Consider the following 18041-nt stretch of genomic DNA (forward strand, 5'->3'; position numbering starts at 1 on the left):
AGAAAGGAAATCTCAGATCTGATTTCCCCTTTGCTTTTCTACTCTCCCCAACATCCACCCTACTCACAGCTACTTAAAATTACTATCAGGGGCTTCCCTGGTGGCACAGTGGTTAAGAACCCACCTGCCAATGCAGGGGACTTGGGTTCGAGCACTGGTCCGGGAAGATCCCACATGCCGCGGAGCAGCTAAGCCTGTGCGCCACAACTACTGAGCCTGCGCTCTAGAGCCCGCAAGCCACAACAGCTGAAGCCTGTGTACCTGGAGCCCGTGCTCCGTGATGGGAGAGGCCACCTCAGTGGGAGGCCCACGCACCACAGCGAAGAGTGGCCCCTGCTCGCCGCAAGTGGAGGAAACCCACGCAGCAACGGAGACCCAACACAGCCAAAAATGAACAAATTAATTAATTAATTAATTTTTAAAAAATTACTTTCAAACATGAAGATTATTAGTGTATATGACTCCACTTAAATCAAAAAGAACTCTAAACTTTTGAACAGTTGTCCATAAAAGATCTGGAAAAGACCTTTCCTTGGGGATGTTAGTCATCTATTATTATTTTTAAATAAAATTAAAACATACAAAAGAAAAACCATTTTAAACTATATGGAAATAACCTAGGTGTCCATCAATGAATGAATGGATAAAGTAAATGTGGTGTATACACACACACACACACACACACAATGGAATATTATTTAGCCATAAAAAAGAAGGAATCCTGCCATTTGCTACAATGTGGTTAAACCTGGAAGACATTATGCTATGTGAAATAAGCCAGACAGAGAAAGAGAAATACTGTATGATCTTACTTATATGTGGAATTTAAATACATTGAACTCATAGAACCAGGTAGGAGAACTGTGGTTACCAGGGCTAAAGGGGTGGGGAAAATAGGGATATATCAGTCAAAGGGTACAAACTTTCAGTTATAAAATGAATAAGATCTGAGGATCTAATGTACAGCATGGTGACTTTAGATAAATAATACTCTGTTTTATACTTGAAACTTGCTAAGAGAGCAGCTCTTGAATGTCCTCACCACCCCCCCTTCAAAAATGGTAACTATGTGATGGATGTGTTAATTAGCTTGATTGTGCTAATCATTTTACAGTGTATGCATAAATCAAACCATTGTGTGTATACCTTAAATATATACAATTTTTATTTGTCAATTACACTGCAGTAAAGTTGAGAAAAATAAGTTGTTTATGTTGCTCCTTTATTAATTTTCAGGGGGCAAAGTTTCTAGTTGGTGATTCTTGGTTTCTATTTCTTTGTTTTCCCAGTTTTCTTCTTTCTATTAGGTACATGAGAGAACTTATCAAAACTTCATTGTTTTTGGAATTAAAAAAACATTTTTCCATTTCTGTCTTCTTTTTGAATTTTCCTGGGATTGTGAAAGGGCTTTTAGTAATTTGTCATGTTAAGGAGCTGAGTAGTCCAAATCTGACTTCACACAAATAGTAAAAGGCATGAAACACAGAGACTACACCATTTGATAAATTAATCATCTTTTATCTACGACTTTCCATAATCCATGTTTATGATAAGGAGGAGCAGCATGTGGAAAAGTCATCTTCACCAAAAATAGTAATACCCTCACACTCAGTGCTTAGCAGTGGAAGAAGAAGCCTCCAATGCACTACTGTGGGGCTGACCATCCAAGTGCTCTCTCATTTTGAACACTGCTCCCTTCTTCCCCATTCATATGTCTGGAGGAGTAGCCAAGTTATTGCATAACCCTTGCTTTAGGTGGTTTCTGAGTGTTGATCTGCATCTTAGCATCTTACCCAAGTTGAGCAGTAAGTCCCTACCCTGGGATTTTGCAACTGGGACTTAGAATTTGATCATACCATGTACTCCAAATGTCAAGTTCCTTCCCAGTTTATTTTTCCTGTCTCAAGTCTATGTGTAAAGCGGTTTTCTTAGGTTTTATCTTGTATTGGCCACACAGCCATTACACCACATTCCTCATTGTGGTTCATCCCAGTATTCCCAGTTCCTCCCTAAGAAAACTTCACATCACTGCTGGTCACCTATTTGTCTGCTGGGACATAGTGACCTCAATAGCATACTGCTCTCTGTACTGGCACCAAAAAAAGGGGTTACTCTGTTTCAGTAAGCATTTCCTGTACTGCCCATTCTTTAATTCCACAAAGTATCACTACATGAGGTTGAACAGCTGTATCAGTCTTTACAGAGGATTGGGGTAACTAAAGATTACAACATAAAAAGGGAGAAAATTTAACTACATAATTAATATAACATCTGCCACAGTATTTTGTAACTCTATGTGGAGAAGATGTCTAGACCATGAACCACACAAAGCCCATTTTCCAAAAGTATGAGTAAGGGAATTATGTTACAGATGACTTACTTTTGGTCAAACATGTATTCTGCTAAGTTAAATGTGCTTAAATATGTCTTAGTTAATTGGGCATTGCAAATACTAATGTGCTTCTGACTCACACACAGGGAGGGATATAGATAATAGTAAAGGAAGGTGACGAGGAATTCCTCAGATTTTCAAAAACCTACTCTGGGCAAGTCACTCCAAACATCTGATGAAATATGGGTCTGCTGGCTTGGGAATCTCTGCAGGACCAAGGAATGGACAGGGATCTTCCCTGTACCCTATTTGCTGTACCCTATACCCATGGTGTTGCCACATTATCTTGTTTCTTCTACAGACAGATATTCTTGAAGCAAAGTAGCTTTCTAGGATGTTATATTTGTTGACTGTCATCTGTTGTGTACAACATCTAAAGGAAAAGCAACCAAGAAGTTAAAAATGGACAGAGTAGCCTCTCATGGATGGTGTATGTCTCTTATCTATAACCTCATGCCCTTCTCTTCAGGTTGTCCCTCTCTGTGATGTCCTGTATGCCTTTTGGGAAAGTATGACGGTAAACTATTTTGCTTTAAGATGCATCTGATTTTTCCCTGAAATATATTCTTGCAGGTCTGAGTTATTCAGTCTGAAATAATAACCCAAAGGGTCTAAAATTCTCTGAAAGAGTAGCCATCACAGAACTTGTCTCATTATTCTTCCTATTTCTAACAGGTAGCGGTAGAAACACATATACACACACACCCCTCCAAAGTAAAAATATCAATTCTTATAAAACAGTATAATCTCAACCTATAAGGCAGAAGATATTTATTTTTCTTACTAGCCACAGACTTTGTAAAACTATTAATCTCACAATGAAGTATTTAATATTATTACTGTGCAGATCAGTGCTAATTCCTTTCTTTGATCTCCAACTTATACTTTCAATTTTACCCCACCAACCTGCTGGAACTGAAAAAAAACTCCTTGTCAAAATATGCCTCTTAGTAGCTGCTTATTTTGCTGTACAAAGCCCCAGTAGAGACTCTGAAATTTGTTCTTGTAAGGTCTAAAATAAATTTTTGGTCAAGAAATATCCTACTCAGGTTGTCTTTTTTTTTCTCTTCTTTTTCTTGGCGAGGGGTGGGGGGGGCGAGGTACGGCACACAGTTTCTTTCCTCCAATTATAAAATTACATTTAAGGTTCAGTGAGTGATCATGTTTTCTACCTCATGGAGAAAGCCAATCTGTACACGGAGGAAAAAGAATTACAGGGCAAAGAAAAAGAGCCCTGTGGACATTGTAGAGCCTGGGACTAGCGCTCCCCAAGACCCAGTTGAATTCCTGCCCTTCTTAAACATAACTGGATTGTTCTCTTCCTTTTATCTCACCAGATGCCATTTTATTTCTCCAAAGTCCTTACTAAATAAGGTTAATTCATATTTGCTTTATGTCACTTACAAGCAAAGGAAATCTCACTAGTAGACCAAACTAACCAAAACAAACAAACAAACAAACAAAAATCTTGTCTCAGATCACCTGGTCCCATTTAAGAAAAGGCAGATATTAACTCTAACTTCATCATTTGCATAGGTGTTGTAGAATGTTAGCTCAAAATATTAGTATGGTTGCTTCGTTTGCATTTCACTCCCCCTTTCACTCACTCTTATTCAAGAGCTAACTTTCCTCCTCCAGCCTACAACAAAACAGAAGCAAACAAATCTAAGAGGAAGATTCTGAGATCTGAGCTTGCAGTGCCAGCTTCCTAGTATAGAAGAGAGAAGTTGGGAGTAGTAAGACAGAAAGCAAAGAGTAATTCCAATATAACTCAAAAATAGATGAGAGAAGGGGGAAAAAAGCTGGTAGTCCTTATGGAGGGAAGAAGAAACACCTTCTGTCAGTTTTTCCTCTAGGTCCTGTTGGTGAAGGGATTCTAACTACTTCCTGTTCAGTGCTGCCTGATTCAAACTGATTTTTGTTCAAATACACTCTGAAAATTTTAAAAAAACAAAACAAAAAATAGAAACATCTTTTGTCTCAAATGCCAGGAAGTAGAATAGAAGGGATGACAGTGACCAAATGGACTCAAGAGTTAGCATCATCCCATGTCATCACCCAAGGACAACCTACAGTTCAACAAACCTGGAAATTTCCTAGCCCCGTAACAGGAGGAGAGGCATTTGTATATCTTGTGTGGGATTGGAGGCATGAAGGGAACATCTTGCCCCTGGCCAGTAGTAAACAGAACAGAACCAATTGGGGATATTTCTATGTGAAACATCAGTAAACACATAGACCCTGATACAGAGAAAAGCCAGTGCCCAGGACAAAAGGAAGAACCCAAGATTTCAACCACATCTCTGTGAAATTAAAACCTCCTACAGGGGGTCCTTCAAGATGGCGGAGGAGTAAGACATGGAGATCACCTTCCTCCCCACAAATACATCAAAAATACATCTACATGTGGAACAACTCCTACAGAACACCTACTGGACACTGGCAGAAGACCTCAGACTTCCCGAAAGGCAAGAAACTCCCCACGTACCTGGGTAGGACAAAAGAAAAAAGAAAAAACAGAAACAAAAGAATAGGGATGGGACCTGCACCAGTGGGAGAGAGCTGTGAAGGAGGAAAAGTTTCCACACACTAGGAAGCCCCTCCACTGGGGGAGTCGGGGTGGGTGGGTCAGGGGGGAAGCTTTGGAGCCACGGAGGAGAGCACAGCAACAGGGGTGCAGAGGGCAAAGCAGAGAGATTTCCACGCGGCAGATCGGTGCTGACCAGCACTCACCAGCCTGAGAGGCTTGTCTGCTCACCTGCCGGGGTGGGTGGGCGCTGGGAGCTGAGGCTCAGGCTTCGAAGGTCAGATCACAGGAAGAGGAGTGGGGTTGTTGGCGTGAACACAACCTGAAGGGGGCCAGTGAGCCACAGCTAGCTTGGAGGGAGTCCAGGAAAAAGTGTGGAGCTGCCAAAGAGGCAAGAGACCACTGTTTTGGGGTGTGCGAGGAGAGAGGATTCAGAGCACCGCCTAAATGAGCTTCAGAGATGGGCGCGAGCCATGGCTATCAGTGTGGACACCAGAGACGGGCATGAGATGCTAAGGTTGCTGCTGCAGCCACCAAGAAGCCTGTGTGCAAGCACAGGTCACTATCCACACCTCCCCTCCCAGGAGCCTGTGCAGCCCGCCACTGCCAGGGCCCCGTGATCCAGGGACAACTTCCCTGGGAGAACACACAGTGCGTCTCAGGCTGCTGCGATGTCATGCCGGCCTCTGCTGCCAGAGGCTTGCCCCATATTCCGTACCCCTCCCTCCCTGCGGCCTGAGTGAGCCACAGCCCCCTAATCAGCTTCTCCTTTAACCCCCGCCTTCAGGGGAAAGAACAAACGCCAGAGGGTGACCTACATGCAGAAGCAGGGCCAAATCCAAAGCTGAACCCCAGGAGCTGTGCGAACAAAGAAGAGAAAGGGAAATTTCTCCGTACAGCCTCAGGAGCAGTGGATTAAATCTCCATAAACAACTTGATGTGCCCTGCATCTGTGGAATACCTGAATAGACTCATCCCAAAATTGAGGTGGTGAACTTTGGGAGCAACTATAGACTTGAGGTTTACTGTATGCAATTGACTAGTTTCTGATTTTTATGTTTATCTTAGTTTAGTTTTTAGTGCTTGTTATCATTGGTAGATTTGTTTTTTGGTTTGGTTGCTCTATTCTTTCTTTTTTTTTAATTACTTTAAAAATTTTTTTTAATAATTTTTAAAAATTTTAAGGACTTTATTTTATATTATTTTATTGTTTCTTCTTTCTTTCTTTCTTTTTCTCCCTTTTCTTCTGAGCCATGTGGCTGACAGGGTCTTGGTGCTCCAGCCAGGTGTCAGACCTGAGCCTCTGAAGTGAGAGATCTGAGTTCAGGACATTGCTCCACCAGACACCTCCGAGACCCACTTAATATCAAATGGTGAAAGCTCTCCCAGAGATCTCCATTTCAACGCTAAGACCCAGCTCCACTAAACAACCAGCAAGCTAAAGTGCTGGACATCCTATGCAAAACAACAAGCAAGAGAGGAACACAACCCCACCCATTAGCACAGAGGCTGCCTAAAATCATAAGTTCACAAACACCCCAAAATACACCACTGGACACAGTCCTGCCCAGCAGAAAGAAAAGAACCAGCCTCATCCACCAGAACACAGCCACAAGTCCCCTCCACCAGGAAGCCTACACAGACCACTGAACCAATCTTAGCCACTGGGGGCAGACACCAAAAACAATAGGAACTACAACCCTGCAGCCTGCAAAAAGGAAACCCCAAACACCGTAAGGTAAGGAAAATGAGAAGACAGAGAAACACACAGCAGATGAAGGACCAAGGTAAAAACCCACCAGACCAAACAATTAAGAGGAAATAGACAGTCTAACTGAAAAATAATTCAGAGTAATGATAGTAAAGATGATCCAAAATCTTGGAAACAGAATGGAGAAAATACAAGAAATGTGTAACAAGGACATAGAAGAACTAAAGATGAAACAAACAACGATGAACAACACAATAAATGAAATTAAAAATCTTCTAGAAGGAATCAGTAGGAGAATAACTGAGGCAGAAGAACGGAGAAGTGACCTGGAAGATAAAATAGTGCAAATAACTACCACAGAGCAGGATAAAGAAAAAAGAATGATAACAATTGAGGAGAGTCTCAGAGACATCTGGGACAACATTAAATGCACCAACATTTGAATTATAGGGGTCCCAGAAGAAGAAGAGAAAAAAAAGAGGGATTGAGAAAATATTTGAAGAGATTATAGTTGAAAACTTCCCTAATATGGAAAAGGAAATAGTGAACCAAGTCCAGGAAGCACAGAGAATACCACACAGGATAAATCCAAGGAGAAACGTGCCAAGACACATATTACTCAAACTATCCAAAATTAAATAAGAAGAAAAAATATTGAAAGCAGCAAGGGAAAAGCAACAAATAGCATACAAGGGAATTCCCATAATGTTAACAGCTGATCTTTCGGCAGAAACTCTGCAAGCCAGAAGGGAACGGCAGGACATATGTAAAGTGAGGAAAGGGAATAACCTACAACCAAGATTACTCTACCCAGCAAGGATCTCATTTAGATAAAACAGAGAAATTAAAACCTTTATAGACAAGCAAAAGATAAGAGAATTCAGCACCAACAAACCAGCTTTACAACAAATGTTAAAGGAACTTCTCTAGGCAGGAAACACAACAGAAGGAAAAGGCATACAATAACAAACCCCAAACAATTAAGAAAATGGTAATAGGAACTTACATATCAATAACTACCTTAAATATAAATGGATTAAATGCTCCAACCAAAAGACACAGACTGGCTGAATGGATACAAAAACAAGACTAATATATAGGCTGTCTACGAGATACCCACTTCAGACCTTAGGACACATACACACTGAAAGTGAGGGGATGGGAAAAGATATTCCATGCAAACGGAAATCAAAAGAAAGCTGGAGTAGCGATTCTCATTATCAGACAAAATAGACTTTAAAATAAAGACTATTACAAGAGACAAAGAAGGATACTACATAATGATCAAGGGATCAATCCAAGAAGAAGATATAACAATGTAAATATTTATGCACCCAACATAGGAGCACCTCAACACATAAAGCAAATGCTAACTACCATGAAAGGGGAAATCGACAGTAACACAATCATAGTAGGGGACTTTAACGCCCCACTTTCACCAATGGACAGATCATCCAAAATGAAAATAAACACAAGCTTTAAATGATACATTAAACAAGATGGACTTAATTGATATTTATAGGACATTCCATCCAAAAACAACAGAATACACTTTAGTCTCAAGTGCTCATGGAACATTCTCCAGGATAGATCATATCTTGGGTCACAAATCAAGCCTTGGTAAATTTAAGAAAATTGAAATTGTATCAAGTATCTTTCCCAACCACAATGCTATGAGACTTAGATATCAATTACAGGAAAAAAAACTGTAAAAAATACAAACATATGGAGGCTAAACAATACATTACTAACTAACCAAGAGATCACTGAAGAAATCAAAGAGGAAATAAAAAAATTCCTAGAAACAAATGACAATGAAAACATGATGACCCGGAACCTATGGGATGCAGCAAAAGCAGTTATAAGAGGGAAGGTTATAGCAATACAATCCTACCTCAAGAAACAAGAAACATCTCAAATCAACAACCTAATCTTACACCTAAAGCAATTAGAGAAAGAAGAACAAAAAAACACCAAAGTTAGCAGAAGGAAAGAAATCATAAAGATCAGATCAGAAATAAATGAAAAAGAAATGAAGAAAATGATAGCAAAGATCAATAAAACTAAAAGCTAATTCTTTGAGAATATTAACAAAATTGATAAACCATTAGCCAGACTCATCAAGAAAAAAAGGGAGAAGACTCAAATCAATAGAATTAGAAATGAAAAAGGAGAAGTAACAACTGACACTGCAGAAATACAAAGGATCTTGAAAGATTACTACAAGCAACTCTATGCCAATAAAATGGACAACCTGGAAGAAATGGACAAATTCTTAGAAAAGCCCAACCTTCTAAGACTGAACCAGGTAGAAATAGAAATTATAAACAGACGAATCACAAGCACTGAAATTGAGACTGTGATTAAAATCTTCCAACAAACAAAAGCCCAGGACCAGATGGCTTCACAGGTGAACTCTATCAAACATTTAGAGAAGGGTTAACACCTATCCTTATCAAACTCTTCCAAAATATAGCAGAGGGAGGAACACTCCCAAACTCATTCTATGAGGCCACCGTCACCCTGATACCAAAACCAGACAAAGATGTCACAAAGAAAGGAAACAACAGGTAAATATCACTGATGAACATAGATGCAAAAATCCCCAACAAAATACTACCAAACAGAAGCCAACAGCACATTAAATGGATCATACACCATGATCAAGTGGGATTTATCACAGGAATGGAAGGATTCTTCAATATACGCAAATCAATGAATGTGATACATCATATTAACAAACTGAAGAATAAAAACCATATGATCATCTCAATAGATGCAGAAAAAGCTTTTAACAAAATTCAACCGCCATTTATAATAAAACCCCTCCAGAAAGTAGGCATAGACGGAACTTATCTCAACATAATAAAGGCCACTGTATGACAAACCCACAGCCAACATCATTCTCAATGGTGAAAAATTGAAACCATTTCCACTAAGATCAGGAACAAGACAAGGTTGACCATTCTCACCACTATTATTTAACAGAGTTTTAGAAGTTTTAGCCACAGCAGTCAGAGAAGAAAAAGAAATAAAAGGAATCCAAATCAGAAAAAAAGAAGTAAAACTGTCATTGTTTGCAGATGACATGATACTATACATAGAGAATCCTAAAGATGCTACCAGAAAATTACTAGAGCTAATCAATGAATTTGGTAAAGTAGCAGGATACCAAATTAATGCACAGAAATCTATTGCATTCCTATATACTAATGATGAAAAATCTGAAAGAGAAATTAAGGAAACACTCCCATTTACCACTGCGACAAAAAGAATAAAATACCTAGGAATATACCTACCTAAGGAGACAAAAGACCTGTATGCAGAAAACTATAAGACACTGATGAAAGAAATTAAAGATGACACAAACAGATGGAGAGATATACCATGCCCCTATATTGGAAGAATCAACATTGTGAAAATGAATATACTACTCAAAGTAATCTACAGATTCAATGCAATCCCTATCAAACTACCAATGTCAATTTTCACAGCACTAGAATAAAAAATTTCATAATTTGTATGGAAACACAAAAGACTCCAAATAGCCAAAGCAATCTTGAGAAAGAAAAATGGAGCTGGAGGAATCAGGCTCCCTGAATTCAGACTATACTACAAAGCTACAGTCATCAAGACAGTATGGTACTCATACAAAAACAGAAATATAGATCAATTGAATAGGACAGAAAGCCCAGAGATAACCCGATGCACATATGGTCACCTTATCTTTGATAAAGGAGGCAAGAATATACAATGGAGAAAATACAGCCTCTTCAATAAGTGGTGCTGGGAAAACTGGACAGCTACATGTAAAAGAATGAAATTAGAACACTTCCTAACACCATACACAAAAATAAACCCCAAATAGATTAAAGACCTAAATGTAAGGCCAGACACTATAAAACTCTTAGAGGAAAACATAGGCAGAACACTCTATGACATAAATCACAGCAAGATCCTTTTTGACCCACCTCCTAGAGAAATGGAAATAAAAACAAAAATTAAAAAATGGGACCTAATGAAACTTAAAACCTTTTGCACAGCAAAGGTAATCATAAACAAGAGAAAATGACAACCCTCAAAATGGGAGAAAATATTTGCAAATGAAGCAACTGACAAAGGATTAATCTTCAAAATATACAAGCAACACATGCAGCTCAATATCAAAAAAACAAACAACCCAATCCAAAAATGGGCAGAAGACCTAAATAGACATTTCTCCAAAGAAGATATACAGATTGGCAACAAACAGATGAAAGGATGCTCAACATCACTAATCATTAGAGAAATGTAACTCAAAACTACAATGAGGTATCACCTCACACCAGTCAGAATGGCCAGCATCAAAAAATCTACAAACAATAATGCTAGATATGGTGTGGAGAAAAGGGAACCCTCTTGCACTGTTGGTGGGAATGTAAATTCATATAGCCAGTATGGAGAACAGTATGGGTGTTCCTTAAAAAACTAAAAATAGAACTACCATATGACCCAGCAATCCCATTACTGGGCATATACCCTGAGAAAACCATAATTCAGAAAGAGTCATGTACCACAATGTTCATTGCTGCTCTATTTACAATAGCCAGGTCATGGAAGCAAGCTAAGTGTCCATCAACAGATGAATGGATAAAGAAGATGTGGCACATATACACAATGGAATATTACTCAGCCATAAAAAGAAATGAAATTGAGTTATTTGTAGTGAGGTGGATGGACCTAGAGTCTGTCATACACAGTGAAGTAAGTCAGAGAGAGAGAAACAAATACCGTATGCTAACACATATATATGGAATCTAAAATTTAAAAAAAATTTTCTGAAGAACCTAGGGGCAGGACAGGAATAAAGACTCAGATGTAGAGAATGGACTTGAGGACACAGGCAGGTGGAAGGGTAAGCTGGGTTGAAGTGAGAGAGTGGCATGGACATATATACACTACCAAATGTGAAATAGCTAGCTAGTGGAAAGCAGCTGCATAGCACAGGGAGATCAGCTCAGTGCTTTGTGTCCACCTAGAGGGGTGGGACAGGGATGGTGGGAGGGAGATGCAAGAGGGAGGAGATATGGGGATATATGTATAGGTATAGGTGATTCACTTTCTTATACAGCAGAAACTAACACACCATTGTAAAGCAATTATACTCCAATAAAGATGTTTTAAAAAATGAAATAAAATAAAATAAAACCTCCTACAAGTGAGACATTAGGGTTTACCCCTGAAAGGTTATAACTTCCCAGAAGGAGAAGAGATAGACCCAAAGAGTAGTTGATTTCAAAAGAGAAAGCTGTAAGAAAGAGTTGGTTTCTGCTTTTTTTCCTCTGCTTTCCCAGTTGTCTTCACTATCCACCATTCTGTAAGAATTAACTCTAATATCAGTTTGCCAGTAGTAAACAGTCATGTGGTACTTCCCTCCCTCATCCTAGCTTTCCTGGGATTTCCCAAGGGCAATTTCTTGTTCGTTTGTCATGCCAAGGATGGTTAACACAAACACAGGGTGTTGTGAGAGCGTTCCAATCCTGTCTTCAGATTCACACCCCAAGAGCAGCAAAACCACAGGGAAACTTCCCATTTAAAAATACAAATTTGCACTTATCTATGGCCTATGTATATGTTTGTACAGTAAACAGAAGATATGACAGCCAAGGTCAACATTGCTGACATTACCAAAAGGCTTGTGTTTCAACATCCTAATTCATTAGTGGCAAGTTCCTTGGAGTTCCAGGCTTTATGCTGGACAACCCCTCCTGCTTTCCAAAGAAGACTTCTGAACTCCTTTGTTTACCTCTCTTTTCTGTCATTTATTTTTCTCTACCACCTTCCCTCTTAACTCAGTTTCCTGGAACCCATTATTCCACATCAGCAGCCTAAAGACCATGTTTCATTTCTATTCCCAGATATTTGGGGTGGTGGCAAGAAGAGTGAAAAGAATGGATTAGCTGACCTGATTTTTATATGAGAAAATAAGAGGAAAGATGGCAACGTACGGTGTTATTCCCCTGTAGTTAAGTGGGGCATATGGGAAAGCACACTGCTCTCTGAGCCAGGAGGTGTGGGTTCTCTTCCTAATTCTGCTACTGACCAGCTGTATGGCCTCCAGGAAAGGATGCACTATCCCTAGGCTCACAGAATCATACATAGTCTGAGCTAGAATAACTACCCATCTCCCATTTGTAAAAGATCCAGAAGTCCATAGTTACTTACCTGAAGTCCAAGTACTAGACAAAGGGAAAATGAATTTGTTCAGGAACACTGAAGGACTCAGAGGTAAGAAAGAGTCTAACTCATTTGAAAAACAAAATTATAATCCTTCTGGAAACAGTCCACCACCTGAAGTTAGATTGAATATGAAAGCGGATCCTCCCAGGTAGCAAATGGGGACGACTGTATTGCTGCATGTGGTGACAGACACAGGGCACTTAATTCTCTGATACGTTTAATTTTAGGTAGAAGATGAGGTGAACATTCAGGTAAACTCTCCTGAAGGCAGTGAGTAATTCTAGGTTCTACATGCACATAAGAAAACTGAACCACCAATGTAAATATCATAGATTTAGTAATTAGAATAAAATGAGAAACTGAACCATTAAAGAAAAGAGAAGATCAAGAATAAATCCAAGATCATACTGAATTTTGATAGGTAGAAGCAGAAACTGTCAGGAAAACTAGAAGTAGTGATCACAGAAGTAATAGAAAAACCAGATTGGAAGGTCATAGATCTGAAGAGAAAGGTGGGATCGACATTTGCTGAGCATTTACCAGATGTCAAGTACTATGTTCTGTACTCTGTCATGTTTCCTCATTTAACTTTCAAAGCAACCTAGAAGTACATTTTGTTCATCTCATTTTACAAATGAGAAATCTATAGTTCAGGGAGGTAAAGTGATTTGTCTAAGGTCAGGGCTAATATATGGTAGAGCCATTGTTCCAATTCAGATTAATCCGTCTGACTCAAAAGTCAGGTGGATTTTCATTATAACTCTCTCTCTTTCTTCCACTTACCTGTGTCATAGTTTAAAGCCAGAAGAAGGAGCAGACCTGGTAGAAACAAATACTGGTTTAGCTCCTTTGATTCCTTATTGATATCCTAAGAATAGGAACATCATACAGCTTTTTTTCAAAATATGTTTATATATTTATCCAATCTTTCTTCTTTTCCTCATCTATTCTCCATCTTCTTAAAACTGACCTGCATTTCTACAGTTTTCCTTCATATTTCTCAACATCTTCCTCCAAAACTTATTCCTTCTTTCTCCTTCTTTACTCATTTAAGGTTAAGTAGCTTGGACACTGAAAGGGTTTTAAACAAAGGAGATCCTATAATCAAGCTGACATTTTAGAAAGAACCGTAAATAGAATCATAAAGAGACATTTCTCCCCGGGCTCATCCTGAATGCAGTTAATCTCTGAATGCTTGAGCTTCATGCTCACTAGGGTAACATCAGCTATTATCCTGGCCACTGGAGAGTCAGAAATGTCCACAGACCTCCAGTTTGGTTTTTTGGTTTTGGTTTTGGTTTTCTTGGTCACTGCCAATTAGATTCTCAGTCTCCTACATTCTCCTTCCTTTCCTCTTTATATGATTTATTTTCTATGGTCAAAACTCCCACTGATGAGCTCACTCCTCAATTCTCCTTTGGAAACTCCCATTCCAAGATTTAAAAACCCATTTATCTTCATATTCTTCACTCAGATTTTTTTAAAATGCTTTTCATTTACTGAAATTCCATTCTCCCCAGGGGAAATGGATTTCCTGAATCTACTCAATCATTTTCCTATGTTTCAATTATATCAAGACCTCAAAATAACATCAGGATCCTCGTGCTCTCCACTGTCACTTCTGGACAATTATGCCTCTCCACTCCTGTTAAACCCTACCTTCTACCCCTTCTCTTCACTGTCACATGCCAAAATCATTCTCACTTCCTTTTACTAATTGAAGCCTTTAGCCTTTTTCTCATCCCTAACTCCTATCATCACCCTGAGTGACACATAGCTAATCTATCTCAAATTTTTGCTCAGTAGATTTCATTACCTTCTTTCCCTAGGGACCTTTCCTCACTCTAGGTCATGCGCTCATTTCCATGGCCACATCCTGGGGTCTTGTTTTCAAATGCAGTTACTTCACCATTGAAATGATAAATGCAACTCCTACACCTTCTTAATTTTCCAGCTTGCTTTGTCTACTACACTCAACCCAACATATCTTGCCTGTCATCAAGATCTTCAGTTGATGAATTCCTCTAATTATGTTTATCAACCATTTTTCTCTTCCCTCACCATTCTCCTTAAATTGAGAGAATTATGTTGACCAGACAGAAAGAAAAAATATGTAAATTCAAATGAAGTTTATTTCACTGGGAGATTACAAGCTGTTTGGCAGCAACCCCTTCAATTTCTCCCCACCAAATATTCAAAACCATGGGCTCTGAACTCTGTTAGCTGCATTCTCTCCTGCACAATGCAAGCATTATACATCTCCATCTCTTCTTACCTTTCCAAGGGCTCAATGCCTGTAATTATCTTTTTCACTTTTGCATCATCAATGTCTGCCTCTTCACTAGGTCAGTCCCAACTACAAGCACACATGATCTTCTATTTTTCACCTTTAAATATTTCATTAACATTTAATGCAGCTGACTTCCTTTATCTTCAGACACTTTCTCTGCTCATGGCTTCTGTGACTATGTAATCTCCTAATTTCCCTTCTATCCTCTTTGCTGGAATATTCTCCTACTCTAAGTTTTAAATATTGGACAGCCTTATGTCTCAGTCCTTGGCCCTCTTCACTTTTTAACCTACAGTCTCTCATTGGATAATCTCATCCAATCTCATGATTTTAAATACCTTGTATAAACTGTATGCACTGAAAACTCCCATAGCCATATTTCTAACCCCTAACATTTCCATTTGGACATCAATGAAGCATCTCAAACTTAAAACTGCCAAACCAGAACTCTTGACTTCCCCCTTGTACAGTAAAAGGTTAACTCAGCAGGCCTGAACTGCCCAAATCCTGCATATTCCAAAGATCTTCAGGACTGGCTCTTTACTGATCAGGTAAGACAGGTATAGGTGTCAGTATTCCATGGCACAGAGATGACAGAAGAGGGAAGATAATGGGGGGGGGGGGGAAGGGAGAGAAAAATCAGAACCTTCCATGTCCCTGCCCCACCTCTACACCCAGAATATTAATGTCTCATCAGTTGCTACATGTGATTGATCTACCTTTTTAAATATGCTCTTTAAAAATAAATCAAGTCTTTCCTTTGCAATTCTACTGTCAATACTTTTGTATAAGCCCAGATCACTAAGCTTCTAAACTACTGCCACAATTCCCTCCCTGAAAAATCTTTACCACTATCATATTAATTTCCTTAAAACTCCTCTTTATGCATGTCATTCCCTCTCTCAAACACTTTTACTGGTTTCCTCTGCCTGGGTCTTCCTGTAACTCACCATCTCACATCAATATACTTTTCTAGTCTTAAATCCCACTAGTAATCTACGTGAACAGCAACAACAGCAACACATACTAATTAATCACAATGTCCCAAGGACTGTTCTAGGTATTGGAATTCAAAGCATCCTATTTCCATGGAGCTTTCGTCAAGTAGGAAGAGAAAGACAATAACTAAACACACAAAAATAAGTAAATTACATAGCATATTAGAAGGTAATTAGTGCAAGAGAAAAAAGGATGCGGAGTGTCAAGGAAGCCTCAAATTATAAATGAGTGATCAGGGCAGGCCCCATCAAGTATGTAACATCTGAGTAAAGACTTGACAGGAATGCTTAGAGGAATTCCAGAATAAATATCTACGAGAAAAGTATTTGTAACCTAAGGAACAGCAAAGGCAAAGGTCTTTAGATGATGGACATCTGGCAGGTTCAAGGATAAGCGAAAAGGCAAATGTGGCTGGCGTGGGAATGAATGAGATAGAGACTGACAGGAAATGAGGTCAGAGAGGTAATGGAACCCAGATCAGATAGGGCCTTGTAGGCCATTATAAAGAACCCTCAACTCCAACCAAACTGGCCATCACTTACATGTCCCACAGGTACATAACCATTCTTATTGCCACAGATTTGCTTAGCAGGCCTCTCTTGCCTAGAAGGATTTTCCTGCTTCAGTCTGCCTACCTAAAGTCTACCACGCCAAGATCATCTCTCCTCTTCCTTTATAACACCTTCTAGAACTCCTGCAGCCTACAGTGACTTTTCACGTTTTATCATGCATTCAATACTTGACATATTTATCTTTTTTAATATCTCCCTAACTTGTCTATGTCTTTGTAATAATACCTCATCTTGAGGATGATGATAATATTATGTTAATTCATAATGATGATAATGATTGTACTTATAGCTTTGGTTGACAAGTAATGTTAGCTGTTGCCCCTCTGCCCCACCACTGAAAGATGAAATTATGCATACAATTAGAGTTAATATATGAAAAGTACCTAACATCTAATAGACACTCAATAAATAGCAAATTTTATTATTCATATCCTAAAATTAATTATCCCCATCAATGTTATATCTAACTGGCAAGCAAAGAAGGCCAACTATCTTTTTCATTGTCAAAAGTATTTGCGGGACTTCCCTGGTGGTCCGGTGGTTAAGAATCCACCTTCCAACGCAGGGGATGTGGGTTCGATCACTGGTTGCGGAACTAAGATCCCACATACCGCAGGGCAACTAAGCCCATGAGCTCTAGAGCCCACGTGCCACAACTAGAGAGTGTGCGTGCCGCAACTACTGAACCCACGTGCTCTGGAGCCCGTGCACTGCAACTACTGAGCCCACGCACCACAACTAGAGGAAAGCCTGTGCACCGCAACAAAGAGACCCGATGCAGCCAAATAAATTAATAAATATTTTTTTGAAAGTATTTGCTAAACATGAGCAATTATTGACCAACTCATGATGATTTCTTTCTCCTACTCACTAAATATCTGAACCACTCAAGTCTCTCTCAATCATATGCAGTCTTGGTACAGCTCTTGCATTCTTAGTTTACCCTATTTTGTTTTTACAAATTTATCTCTTGTCTTCTCAACTAAACAGCAATCTCGAGGGCAAAATCCTATGTCTTGTGCATTCCTGCACCTAACTCAGCATTTCACACCACAAACACTGCAGAATGGGTGTATCGAGAAGAAAGATACTCTTTCTCCAAGCTTTTTATGTTTGCCACATACATTCTTCTCTGTTGAGCAGGGGCCATTTCAATGTACTCTGAAGCATGCCAATTCAGGCACTGACTCAGTATTGTTGTTCTGATCGCCTGGTGATGTCACTCCTCCTACATAAGCCAAAGCTGGCTTTTTGCCAGGCAGGTCTTTGAAAGAGAAGGCAGGTTCATGACCTTTGCTTGAAGCAGTACCTTGTCCTGCCTTAAGCTAGCT

The sequence above is a fragment of the Pseudorca crassidens genome, chromosome 3 (assembly GCF_039906515.1).
Source record: "Pseudorca crassidens isolate mPseCra1 chromosome 3, mPseCra1.hap1, whole genome shotgun sequence".
Taxonomy (NCBI): Eukaryota; Metazoa; Chordata; class Mammalia; order Artiodactyla; family Delphinidae; genus Pseudorca; species Pseudorca crassidens.